The sequence below is a fragment of the Apostichopus japonicus genome, chromosome 18, assembly GCF_037975245.1.
Source record: "Apostichopus japonicus isolate 1M-3 chromosome 18, ASM3797524v1, whole genome shotgun sequence".
NCBI lineage: Eukaryota > Metazoa > Echinodermata > Holothuroidea > Aspidochirotida > Stichopodidae > Apostichopus > Apostichopus japonicus.
Genome location: NC_092578.1, coordinates 7525200 through 7538613, shown reverse-complemented (window position 1 = coordinate 7538613; position 13414 = coordinate 7525200). Strand labels below are relative to the sequence as shown.

At 35.2% G+C, this 13414-nt stretch overlaps 1 protein-coding gene across 1 annotated transcript in view; it reads right to left on the bottom strand.

Moving 5' to 3' along the window:
- The window catches only part of LOC139958823 (cation-dependent mannose-6-phosphate receptor-like), a 68121-nt gene that overhangs the window by 22995 nt on the left and 31712 nt on the right, over nucleotides 1-13414 (bottom strand). Inside the window, exons 2-4 of the mRNA XM_071956192.1 lie at nucleotides 9130-9264; nucleotides 8648-8802; nucleotides 805-1088 (exon numbers count right to left, since the gene is read on the bottom strand). The gene's annotated coding sequence lies outside the window, so the exon portion shown is untranslated. The remainder of the gene's footprint in view (nucleotides 1-804; nucleotides 1089-8647; nucleotides 8803-9129; nucleotides 9265-13414) is intronic.

Sequence of the window (13414 nt, the reverse complement as noted above, 5' to 3'; positions counted from 1 at the left end):
ATTCTTGCAGGATTTATCCTAAGGGATTCCTTTCTTTTGAAAAGGATTCTTACATTTGAAGAAACAAGAAAGTAAGGCTATTTAAAAAAAAAATTGCTTGCTGAATGCAGTATGGAACTGGTAAAACACATTAGAAGTAACATCATGCGGTGATCACACGGTCACAATCTCGATGCAAGGGACTGGGACTGAAAGTGAATTAGTTAAATCGTTTTGGTTTTCGTGCCACGGGCTGAACATTAAGTGACGTGTCATTAAAACAACCCCCTACCTTTCGTGTAAACGTTTCACGTGCACTTCTGCCATGGAGATGTTACCGACAGTTTCTTGCAACTCCCTGCCTGCTTCAAGCAACGAAGAGTTTGCAGACGAAACTGCCTTATCCCTATAGGTTTATGTCAAAACATGCAGTAATAGACTACATAACGCTACCCACCCCACCCCAACCTCACCGCTACGCCACCCTCTACCCCCCCAAATACATCCATCCATCCATCCATCCATCCATCCATCCATCCATCCATCCATCCATCCATCCATCCATCCATCCATCCATCCATCCATCCATCCATCCATCCATCCATCCATCCATCCATCCATCCATCCATCCATCTATATAGCGTCATATAAAACGTGACTCTTGATGTACTGATGTTTCTACCCGGAGAAAGAAATACAGAGAATTTTTAGTTAACCGAAATACTGACGAAACAAAAATTGCAAATTTATGTATCAAAAAGCCCTCTCAGTACATATTTATATCCGCTGGCCTCGTGACAAGAAACTTCGGGAGGTGTTAATTACCTTTATTTAAAAGGGTCGAATAATGTTTGCAGAAGCTTCAAAGCCAACTCGTGTGGATCATCTCCATCATCAGTCAAACATGAGACCATTCAAAAGCCTTGTTTAATTATGGCGATGCACAGATTCTTTTTTTTTTAAACACAAGAAAAATAGGCCTGGAGTGTTTCAAGCCAACCGATCATTGGGTTATTATATCGCTTTTTATCTCTGTTTTTCTCCTTCTCGTTCCGTTTGTCTTTATTCCTTTATTTCTTTAATTCTTATTCTCTGTCATATTTCGTCTTCTGAGTAAGAAAAAAAAGAAGAAAAAAATACATGAGTGAGTGAGAGTGATACTATTTATGAATAACGGAAAAGGATATAAGTCACGTGATCTTAGACATGTCGTTGATTTTCTGCTTCATGAATTACAGAAACAATCAACATGAAAATATGAAAACAGATGATTAAAAATGGTATCGTATCGTGAAATATATATCCTCATTGAGGGATCATAAATATAGTGAAACGTCAAGTGCTTTGTATGACAGCTTAATTCAGCTATAGAATCAATACGGTGAGGTAATTATAACCTATACACACGATACTGAAACACACACCATAGTGTGTTATATTTAGTCATGCATTAGCGAGTGTATAAACCTTCAGAGAGCGGAACAGACCCTGGTATATAATATCGGTATATACGATCGATACATGATGAAGCTATACAGCCGGTTTGAAACTGTATATTTACTAATACACCCAGTTTGCAGATATACTTTCTGTTATGTATAGGCAAAATTCCTCCTTTCGCTAGATATGACTGTCCCACGTTCTAGTTCACAACTAGAAGTTACCTGAAATAATTTACCAATGAACGTTAGAAATCAGAAATAGAGTATCAGCAATATGCATACAAAACGATATGCGTAATAAAGTATGGTAATATATGATTAATGCTTCTCCTTAGAAGGGATATTTACACATGAGCCAGTACAAAATTATCTAACCAACCTAAAAAACAACGAGGGACTTTGGGGAGGAAATTCAAAAAAGAATTCTCAAAGTTTCCTCGCTTCGAGGCCATTTTGAGGCGTGATCATTGTACCGTAAGAAACGCATCCTGCAACAGAAGATATAAAGATATAGTCTTGTATATATATATATATATATATATATATATATATATATATATATATATATATATATATATATATATATATATATATATATATATATATATATATATATATATATATATATATATATATATATATATATATATATATATATATATATGGTTGCTCCTTCCAACCTTGATGTGGGTAATTTTGACCTGTTGCCCTGGGAAGATAATACAAGGTCTCAAGTCATCTGTTTAATTAAGTTTGTCAAATTGATAAAGATTGATGAATCATGATAAATTGAAGTTCGCGACAAAATTGAATTGATTAGATAAAAAAAAGAAGATTGTAGCTATAACATACTCCTTAGCAGATGAAGGGCGTACAATGATTTCATGACACAAGTAAATGATTTTCGTAATATTGTTATAATTTTATTAAAAAAAAGTGAAGACAACAGGGTGAGTTATGACATTGCAGGGAGCAAGCATGTAACTTCCTAGTCACGTTAGGCTTCCATAGCATATATAGGTCTATACCCATTGTATCGCATCGACGAGAAATGTGTAACGTTTCGTGAGTAAATAAAAAAATAAGCTGACCTAGACCCCCCATCCACCCCCTTTTTCAACCCCACAAGAAACATTAACATCAATAATTACGTACTTGTATCCAATGAGATATGTGTCAAATGTTTTACCTAATTATGTCTCAGAATGCCCCATTCCATGTCTAAAAACCTTCACTTTATCTGGGGAGGACCCGTATAGAACCGCCCCCCCCCCCCCGCCACCATCTGCGTCGGAATCGGCTTCAATGACCTCAGGGCCACACAGCCTCCATTCCAAATCCTCGACCCGGCCTCTTTATCAACATGAGTAATTACCAGCGATTTAGAAAAACCTTTACTTATACACTTGTTACTTTGTTTTATAATTCCGCTGCAACACATAATTATTTGCATCATTATTATAGAGATAAAGTAATAATTACTCTGAAATATTCGCTCTATAGCTGTTAAGACCTGAGCAAAGCTGCAGATGATTACGTTTTGTTTGCTGTTTTTCTTAAATATTTTTAAATACCTTTTTTTCCCCCAATCTTTCGAAGTTTCTCCCTTCTTCGAATGAAGTATATACAACAAATATCAGACACGCTATTGTTTTGAACCTTTACGATGAGCTTTCATCATATGTACTTTTGATGGCGACTTAACCAAAACCTTTCAACAAGATATATCCTTGAGCCGCAAATCAAGGGAATTACATGCGCATGAGTAAAAGAAAAAAATGTTCTCAGCTTCTGAGAAAAACAAAATGGTTGTTATATCTTCATATATATTTTATATATATATATATATATATATATATATATATATATATATATATATATATATATATATATATATATATATATATATATATATATATATATATATATATATATATATATTGAGCTAAAAGTTGTTGTTTTTGTTTTATACTTTAATATCGCTCTTATATGACCTAAAGGAGATAGAACGAACGACATCAGCAAATGAAAACGGCCGTTGGGTGTTTATACTCATGTTACCTTGGTTACGTGTTCCGAATGTCATATTCTCTTTTTTATATAGATTGCAGGATCTATTTACAAACTTTCAGTAGCCTCTTTATAAGGATATGGAGATTTGTAAAAGAGTTGTATGGTACGTCACTTTTAGGGGTCGATGTGGTAAAGTCACTTCAAGCGTAAAAGAGCCAACTTTTTACTTGGAGAACTTTTCGTTCTTTGGAGGTACATACCCAACCCCTCTCGCCACCGTCAGTCAAACAATGGTCACTGTATATGTTATGTGGGGGGAGGGGTGGTGGGGTATGCAGTGTATTGATGTGTTTTAACTATTTTTCTATAATTGTTCTTCCCAACATCAGGAGAACGGAAGAAGACGGAAGAAGGGGGAGGGGAGGGGGGGGTATTTGATATGTTTTAGCTGTTTTTTGAAAGAAAATGGACGGGTGGGGGGGGGCTGGGAATGGATGGTGGTGGGTGATGCAATGTATTAGCTTTGTTTTAACTATTTATCTGTACTTTCTGATAAACATTATATAAGCAACTAATCTGTTTTCAATTGATTAAACGCGGCGCTCTCATATATATACTGATCCAGGGGAATGGGTAGGGTGTACATTCCCTTTTCACACCCACACAGACAAAAATTCAGCTGTAAACCGAACCATCTGTTTGGTCACACAAATAGTTAGGCCTTTTAACCCAATACATGGTTTGATCAGTTGGTACACTGAATAAGAAACAGCCGTGTGTCTTATATAACACCGTAACACATGTTAGACCTGTTAACAGATCATGCTACTGTGGTAAAAACAGACGAATTCATTACTCAAAGGCTGTTTGAACTAATGACTGGTTAGGAGTCTAAACAACTCTCCCGATGTTTGACCACTAAGTCAAATATAGTGGTCTTGTCAAAATGGTTTAAATTGCAGATTTTAAGCGTTTTGCAGTAAAATGTAAACCTTTGCTTTAAAAATGTTGACGAATTTATTGGCGAAACCTTCAGAGTAGTCTGGTTAGTCCAGTCAATCATTACGGCATGCATAGAATTGTGTGCTTCGTATTTTCTGTTTGTAAGCCTCCTTCTCAGTACCAACTGGTCATAAATGTATCACATGTTAAGAAATTATAACACACATAAGTTTTTATCTGATGAACGGGTGCTCACATTTACCAGTTATAACTGATAAAGCCCATGCATGAGAATCGAGTAGTCTTTATTTCCACTGCATGTCACCTCACACTGATAGGTTTCAAGTCATTTCCCCTCATTCCTATATTTTACCCGCTGTTTTATGTAAATAACCAAAAATAACAACCCAAAGACTTTCTCGTCAAAAGTTTTAAAAAATGAGGGGAAGAAGGAAAAATTGCCATTTTGTCGTATGGAGCGATAACAGCAGATATGTATATACTTAAAACCGCAAAAAAAATCTTTAATGAAATTCATAAAATTTCAAAGGAGGAAATTTGAAATTACCATAACATATTAAAAAAGAAGAGAATTGTTTATGCGTTCATTTATAACTTCATTTATATCACTTTTACAAAAGAAAATGAAAAGCGCACCATGTCGCTGGTGATAACATCTGGCTAAGTTATTTGCATAGTAACCATGGGAAGGTAAACTTTAACCAATCCCTCTTTTATTTGTTCATTTGCATTTTATGTCTCTACAGATCGTATAAAGAGATCAAAACTGCAGGAAAAGACATTTTTAAGAAGCGGGAATTTTGTTTTATGCCGACAAAGTCAAGATAACGCGAAATGCATTGCATATTTAAGAATCGTAAACTATTAGATGTAATCTTTCAAATAATATTTTTGTTTTCTCAATGAGCTTCCGCTCGTAATTTTCGAGATCTGCTGATAATTTGGGGGAGCTACCGTTAATATTAATATATACTGAATACCGTACCAATTGATTATGTATGATATGTCTCTATTCACATAGTGTTTTTGCATCTTAGCTTTTTAACCGGCTAGTTGATGCAGATTATGGTGGTTATGATGAAATGCCAACAGCACAATATAAGCCATTTGTAACTATGTATTTACTTACAGGTGTAAACTTGCATAGTCAGAGACTCAGAGTACACACATTGTCATTTTGGTATGCGTATTAAATTACCAAATGCTGTTTGAAATTATTTGACCTTTAACCTCTGACCCTTGCACCCTTGAAATTATAAGTCACGGGTTCTTTACATCTTATGCACAGGAACATACCCATCAAGTTTAAAAGATGTTCGCGATGCACTTTTTTTTTGTCAAAAAAAATGGCCGAGTTTGACCTTTGATCTACTATGATCACGTGACTGTTGGCGTAATACGCTAATTAATACACGCCGGGTAAGCTTGCAGATTCCGTTATCCGCCATGCCTTTAAAGGGTTTCGGCTATTTAGTTATGCACGTCCTGGCCAAAACGCTCATTTTGGTGATTTGACGTTTCATCCCTGACTTTTTTACCAAAAAGTTGCGGAAAAGTATGTCCTGCAGTGTATAATCCACAAGACCATTTTCATCATGGTATACTATATACGTACATGGGAACAGATCTTTGCTATATTTTGCCTAATTTTATCACGATGAACCTCATGGCTAGACATAACGTGAATATCATGTGATACACTATACCAAACTATTGATGACGTCATCTTGAATTAATCATGTTTACTGTTCTTTAGTTACAAATCTATATACTGACAAGCAGTGATAATACATGCGCGGGCATCTATTTCAATGAAAAGTTGAATGTTTGAACGAGCAGGGTAATCACAAAATGGTAATCTGGCTGAAAGCCGCCGTTGATTGAGGCTCAGGATAACTGTATGGAGAGTGATTTGAATACTTCACAACTCATGGTAGGCTTAGTGCAGTGTTTGCAATGATATAGTAAGCTTAGGCTTAGGTATTTGAAGAATGACAATATCCTGATTTGACCTGTCGTATTCAACTTGACCTAGTACTCTTTGTTTTCTTATCATTATTACCACCGTGTAGTTGTTGATATAATGGAGGTTCATGTGCTACTCAGATTGAACTAGTGAGATAAACACTGTTTAACGAAAATAAACCAGAGTTCATTGAAATAAAGAAAATGTTTTATGGAACACGGTCCAACTGATCTCAGTATAGTTTTCTTCATATCTGCCTCAACGGTACATAGCCGTCTCAGGTGAAAGCTTTCAGCTGAGCTATAAAGCGATCGTACGATTCTGCATAAATTCTGCTACTTTTTGCCACCGTGTTTGAATGACCGCAATTTCGTGATTTTTCATTCGATTTGGCGGAAATTTCGTAACATATGACCAACAGATATGAATAAATATAATCTAAATATATTCTACTCAGAGTGAAAAACTTATACTCCACTAACTTAAAACTTAAAAAAAATGTAACAAACTTTTTATTTCTAAAAAGAATAACAGGTAGAACTGTCCCAATATTTCATTCCGTAAAAACAGAATAAAATAGTGAGACATCTTAATACTGTATGTCGAAGGAATTTCGTTACATAAATATATCAGTATTTCAACAAACAAACAAAAATTTGTGTGGCTAATCCAAAACATTTTTTCTCAATATTATCGACTTTTTACTTTGATAGTCATGTTTTCGATTACTTTCGTTTTGTTTTTTTTTTGGCGTTTTTTTTCTTAAATTTCTTTAATTTATCTACTTAATTTTTTCTTATCTTTGAGTACCTTCTGCTTATTTCTATCCAATGACATCACATTGACAACAGCTCATGAAGCAGAAACAAAAATCGATGAGAGAAGAAAATACTGCAAATATTTAGTCTCTCGTTTTTTCCAGATTTGTTTTATACAAGTATTTGACAGACATGTTGGCATTTTAATCAAATTTGGAATGAAATAATAACCGATCTGTAATATTTTTGTCAGTAATTTGTGAAACCAGCGAAGAGCATTAGGTAAAATTTTAATATAAATTCGCAGTTTGATAAGGAAAAAAAAAACAACAAAAAAGGAAATTTATATTTTGACAGAGAGAATGTTTTCTTTATAAAGCGCATTCGGAAATCTAAAAATAATTACAGGTGAGCTGAAAACAGATTTAATCGTATACCGCTGGGTTATACGTCACCATCGGGTATGAAACAATAACTCCCATTGGTTAAGATCGCACAGCTACCTTCATAGGTAGCCAATGAAATGAAACGATCCATAAATAGTATGCAAAGACAGTTATTACGCCATCTTTGTAAAAGAGTTAGAGGTATACATATCTGCCGCATAGGATGCGAGCCGACTTCACCAAATAGTTATATTATGCAAAAGACATAATTACACACAAAAAAAAACATCGGCTCTCTTCGAAGGGGACAAAAACCCAACCATCAACTATAGCGTTTTCTGACAGAGTTTTTATGAAGAACAACTTCCCCGAAACAGCTAATAAACTTTTTGTTTCATATTATAAGAGAGACATACCGGTGCTGTGGCCGAGTGTAAAAGGACGGTGGCATTTGAAGCAAATGAGGCTTAGTAGTCTGGAGGTTCAGGGTTCGATTCCTGTCATAGTGAAGTGGGTTTCACTTCCTAAATTGAAAAGATTCCAAATTTGAATTAAAATGTTTAATTGAAAGCCACCCGACGGTAAGTTGTAATCCATAAGCCATTGCAGGTTTCTCCCACATTTGAAGTCGCTCAAGCGTCGTAAAAAGAACTGAATATTATTATTATCATGATCCAGTGGCGGAGCGTCCATACAGTCAGGGGGGGCGGATGCCCCTCTGATGGGCTCAAATGGACTGCTGGCGCCCTTTTCAGCTATTTACCACTTTTTAGTTATTCGCGATTATTGACTTTTTTATTGCGCTCTCATCTACCTATTGACATTTGTCACTTTTTGTTGGCAATGACACCTATTTATTCTTCGTTTATCTGCAAATTAGCAAGGCCCGGAAAGGGTCATTTCCGGCGATCTAGGGAGTATCTTTACTCAAAAAATTTCTGTACGCTCCGCGCCAACCTGTGGTGGCGCTCCGCTTAGATAAAGTCGAAAGCGCCCATACAGACCATTCTCGCTCCCCCCCCCCTCTGACCAATACCCCTAGCTCCGCCACTGTCATGATCATCATGATTATGACCATCATCATCATCATCATTTTTATAATTATTATGTTAATTATTAGTATTATAGTTTAAAACTCACGTCTGGGAGATGTTATTTTGTAATTCCTGTGACGTCATAATACCACTATGATCTGAAACTGTTTTCTTTCTCTTCGTTGTTGTTGTTGTTGTTGTTGTTGTTTTTTCTTATTTCTTGTGGCGTTACAGCTGATTCATTCATTGCATATAAATGTCCTGCAGCAAGAGGCAAAAATATAAGAGAGAAAACAGACGACCGTCTGGCTTATGATAGAATCACTAAAAAATGTTAGAAATAAACCGAAACGAACCACTTTTAAAATTTGCTAAATCTACTCCCTATAGGACAACCTGATTAGATCCATGCAACTTAGTATTCCCTAGTGTAACTTTATGAGACGTGACTTGTTATCAGACGTGAGTATATATGTGTCGTGTTAAACACGACCGAAACTGATATGAACTATGGATGTTTAGTGAAGGACGGACCTGGTAAAGATCAAGGGGCGGGGAGGGGGGTTGAAGGTATACGTATATACTTACTTGTTATTTTCCTTCTTGATCTATGGAGTTACCTATCCAGGATGACGATGTCACCAGAATCTTCGCTAGTTATGAAGTACGGCGATTGATGCGTCCCCGGTAGCATAATGATTATTTCCATATCTCTGGGCAGGCCTGATTATAGATAAGAAACACCATCCAATCAAATGTTAGCAATTTCAGTCTTTCTCAGTTTGAAAGTGTACTTTCCATTTTGGAATCAGGAGAATAAGGAAGGATCAAATAGCTGTAGTAGGATATGTGTCTTTCGTAGCGATTTAATCTCTTTTGTGGTGTTAATAGAGGTGTACATTTAATGTAAGACTAGTATTTTTTCTACAACCCAATAATAATGAAAGTCATTAACTTGATTATTCGTGTTTAATGACAAAGAAGACCGCAAGATGTTGTTACTTCGAATTTTATCTTTTGCAATTTTCAAAGATTCCTATATATAGTGAGGAAAAAATCCTCCTTTTTTAGTTAATAATGAATAGAAAAATGATTTTATTCCTTTTTTTTCTTCAAATGTCTCCCTGACATTTTTGAAAGGAAAAATGATTTTTTTTCAAGCACTTTTGTGTCCTTCATTATCTGAAATAATATTTGAAATGACGACGGCTTAGTGAGCTACATTGCTCAAGGAGTTTAGTATTGAACATTCAAAATAATACTAAAAAGACGGGTCGGATCCATGATTTAAAAGGAGGGGTGTTGTCTTAGGGTCCTTGAAGCCGACTCCAGTGGGGTGGGTGTCTGCGAGTCCTCCCACAGAAAATTTTTATTAGACGTAAAATGGTGCTGTCTGGGACATATTTAGGCTATAAAATTAGGTGTCTAATTATATATACACGCAAAGATGTACTTATAACTACTTTCATTTTCTTTATATCGGGATCAAAAGCAGGGATGTACACCCCCCCCCCCCACCCCAACATCTCCTTTCCATTTCTCCTCATGATCCGCGCCTGTACGAGTCAAGTCAACGAGCTGTAGTTAGTGTGATCAACCCTTCGATATTGTTTACATATTTATTTGAATTTAAACCATATTTTATTGCTATATTTTTGTGATGATGATGATGACGACTAATGAACGCAGTGTCAAACTAGGTATTCATCTAGAAGGCAACCATGGTTTGTGCAGACTAAGAGGGGTTGGGGGAGTGGGACGGGTGGGGGACGTACCGCAATGTCTCTTCACTGATCGGTGTCATTGACAGGGTAGCAAGGCTTGTATGTAATATTCTTAAGTCCTGAATAAACTCATCATTTTTAAGCACTTTCCAATGACAGAACCTGTTTTTTTACGATATTCATTAACGACTAAGATAAGTCTATTGTACTTAACTTTTAGAGGTCTCTCTTGTAATAAAAATAATAGAAGTATACACTTACTGCATCAATTTTTATGGCCTTACAATTAATAACAATATAGTTATATAATGCAACATCTCGTGTGACTTGTCTCAAATTTTTCACATATTTTGCCATTTTTTTCTGTGCCGGGAGGGTAGGGTGTGTTCTTCATCGTCTTTATCATGCCTTACCGGTATACTTTAACCAATATGTATGTTGCTTTATAGGATTCATGGAGCTGAATAAAAACTTAATATAATCACCAATATCCACATAAAGAGATTCCCATAGAGTTTCCTACTGAGACAAAACCGACAATTAATGGAGATATTATGAAATGAAATTCCCTCGACCATGAAAATGTGAGGGTATATTGTTGTATAGCTTTGTAAAAGTATCATTTCTCGTATACGATGTCAAATTGAAATAAATACCTGCATTGTTTTACCAATATTTCTGCATGGACAGAGTGACAAACTGTAAGGGTTCTCTTTCAATATGTTTTCCGAAGAATACGTTTGTGAAGTGTGGTTCTAACTACTCATTTAGAAATATACAATATTATAATATTAGGTTGTATAGCAATTAGATTTTACGAAAGTTAAAATCAAAAATTAATTTTTGAGATGTCTCACTCTGTTAAAATGAAATACTGCTATCAGTCCAGGTTGTATTACTTTTGCACTTTCAAGTTTTGAGAAATTACCCTTTAAATATAAAGGGCTCATCAAGTAAAGCGACTGGACTTTATAGTCTTAACACACAGAACCATTAGATCAGTTCCTCAGACGCAACACAAAAAGTCACTGGGAAAGCATAAGACTTTTATGGCATCTGCTATGTTTACCATGTTATGTTACAAATAAGCCGAGAAGATTAGTGGTGTTGAATGTCATCCAAATGCTACTCGGTTGTTTATATGAAGTTACAATAATATGGTTTGGTTGAGTTATTAAACTTTATTCAACAATGGAACATTAATATTTTATAGGCCTGACCTTAGGAGCGGACATCAACATCAAGTTAGCATTAAAGAAGTATTCCAAAGGTTGAGCATAATTATGTTGAAGGTGAATATTTTGAATACTAGAATAGCTATCAAGAAACACAAGTAGTAGTTTCTTTTTAACTTGGCCTTTAATATACCAAGACTAACATTTTGCCTTAAAGTCTTCCATTAAAAAGTGTTTAATAATTTCTATTGCGTTTAGAATAGACAAAAATTGTATGAAGTGATTTACCTATCGAGCAGGTGTGTTTTGTTGTTGAAACTGCATGTATTCAAAACTTTAATCCATGACAATACACAACAGTTACTGAGCTAATCAAATTTTGACGGTAAGTAATAGATAAAGTCCTTAAATGTTTGAAAATGTTCGTATATGATAGGAAAACGTGTCTACGCGAGAAAAAAATGGGCTGAATGGAATGGTATCATTTATTGCTAATCCTGACAGTTGTAGTACAAGTATATGCTAAACTGTCCTAGTTCTCTGGTTATCTGATATTTGGCTAAAAGTTGGAAAGTTTTGGTAAAATTGCCAGAAATTAACGAGCAAACGAATTCATATCATAAAATATAGGATTCATTAAGAATTCATGTTTCCCTCTCTCATCGAAAAAAGATAAAAATAAAAAAACTTTTGAAATTCAGCCTTCCAGGGATGGGTTCATTTCCATGTAGAATGCACGCATGCTAATATATCAATTAACTAGTTGACATGTCTATAGTTTTCGTGTAACTTGTGTTGTATGTTAAAATGATGAGATTTGATATCACAAAACTAAACGAATTTTGACAGCTAAAAAGGTTAGTATGAAAATATAATGTATCGTTTGTACAAATATGCCTTTTTTTTCTGTCCGCGATAACGTCTCGATAATGTATACACGGGTAACATATACCTATCGATATTTTTCTGACATGCAAAGAAATAAAGGCTTTGATGACAAATGTGTATTTTGGCACCTATTCATCTTGATCAATCGGAATTGAAAAGCGTCAAAGACTGCTCCAATCTCCACAAAACTCCACAAATGATGAAAGAATATATATTTTTCTCTTTTAAAGAAAGTCATAAAGTACTCGGTGGAACTAAACCCAGTTGTAACTGAATATATCTTCCCAAATACGCTCGAAGAGGAACTGCAATTTGGTTATAGATTGTCCTATACAGTGGATCCATACCTATAATCAAATCCACTTTGCATATAACAATCGGGGCTCAACTCGTTATTTGCTATGAACTGTTCAGGGGGAACAATCTATCGTTTGATTTTGGACGAAATGACAAAGTTCTTATTTAGAGAAACGTTGCTTAAGTCTCGTAAAACGTGTCTGAATATGGCGAGAAATGATTGAAATCAAAGTCAATCGACTTACTAACACACTCCTTAATGTAAATTTTGAATTCACAACCTCTAGGGAATATCGAAATGTTCAATCATTTTTTTTTCTCAGAACGCTAAGATTTGGAGCAAATTAGGCCTACCGATGAAATTTAAGTTGTGCCATTTAAAAACGCTGGTAATTCCCCGCCCGAATCCAGGCCGAAAGACAGCATATACCTTTTGCTTAGATAACATGATAGTATCTTATCAAAAATCAGAAAAATGTTGGATTGCTCAGCAAAATGTTCTGGCCTTCTTGCACCATGTTGCTTTCCATATATATTTACCGTACTTTACTATATACGCATGAATCATCTACCACGCAGACACGACTCTTAAACAAGTTGTCAGTTAAACATTTTGCAAAAAATTGTTCAATTGCTCAATTGCAAATGAAGTGAACAATTGAACAATTTGCAGAAAAATGTTGAATTGACGAGATACGATAAATTTTTCCATTAAACATTTTGCAAATAATTGTTCAATTGCTCAGATGCAATTGCTCAGATGGAATGAAAAATGTTGAATTAACGAGA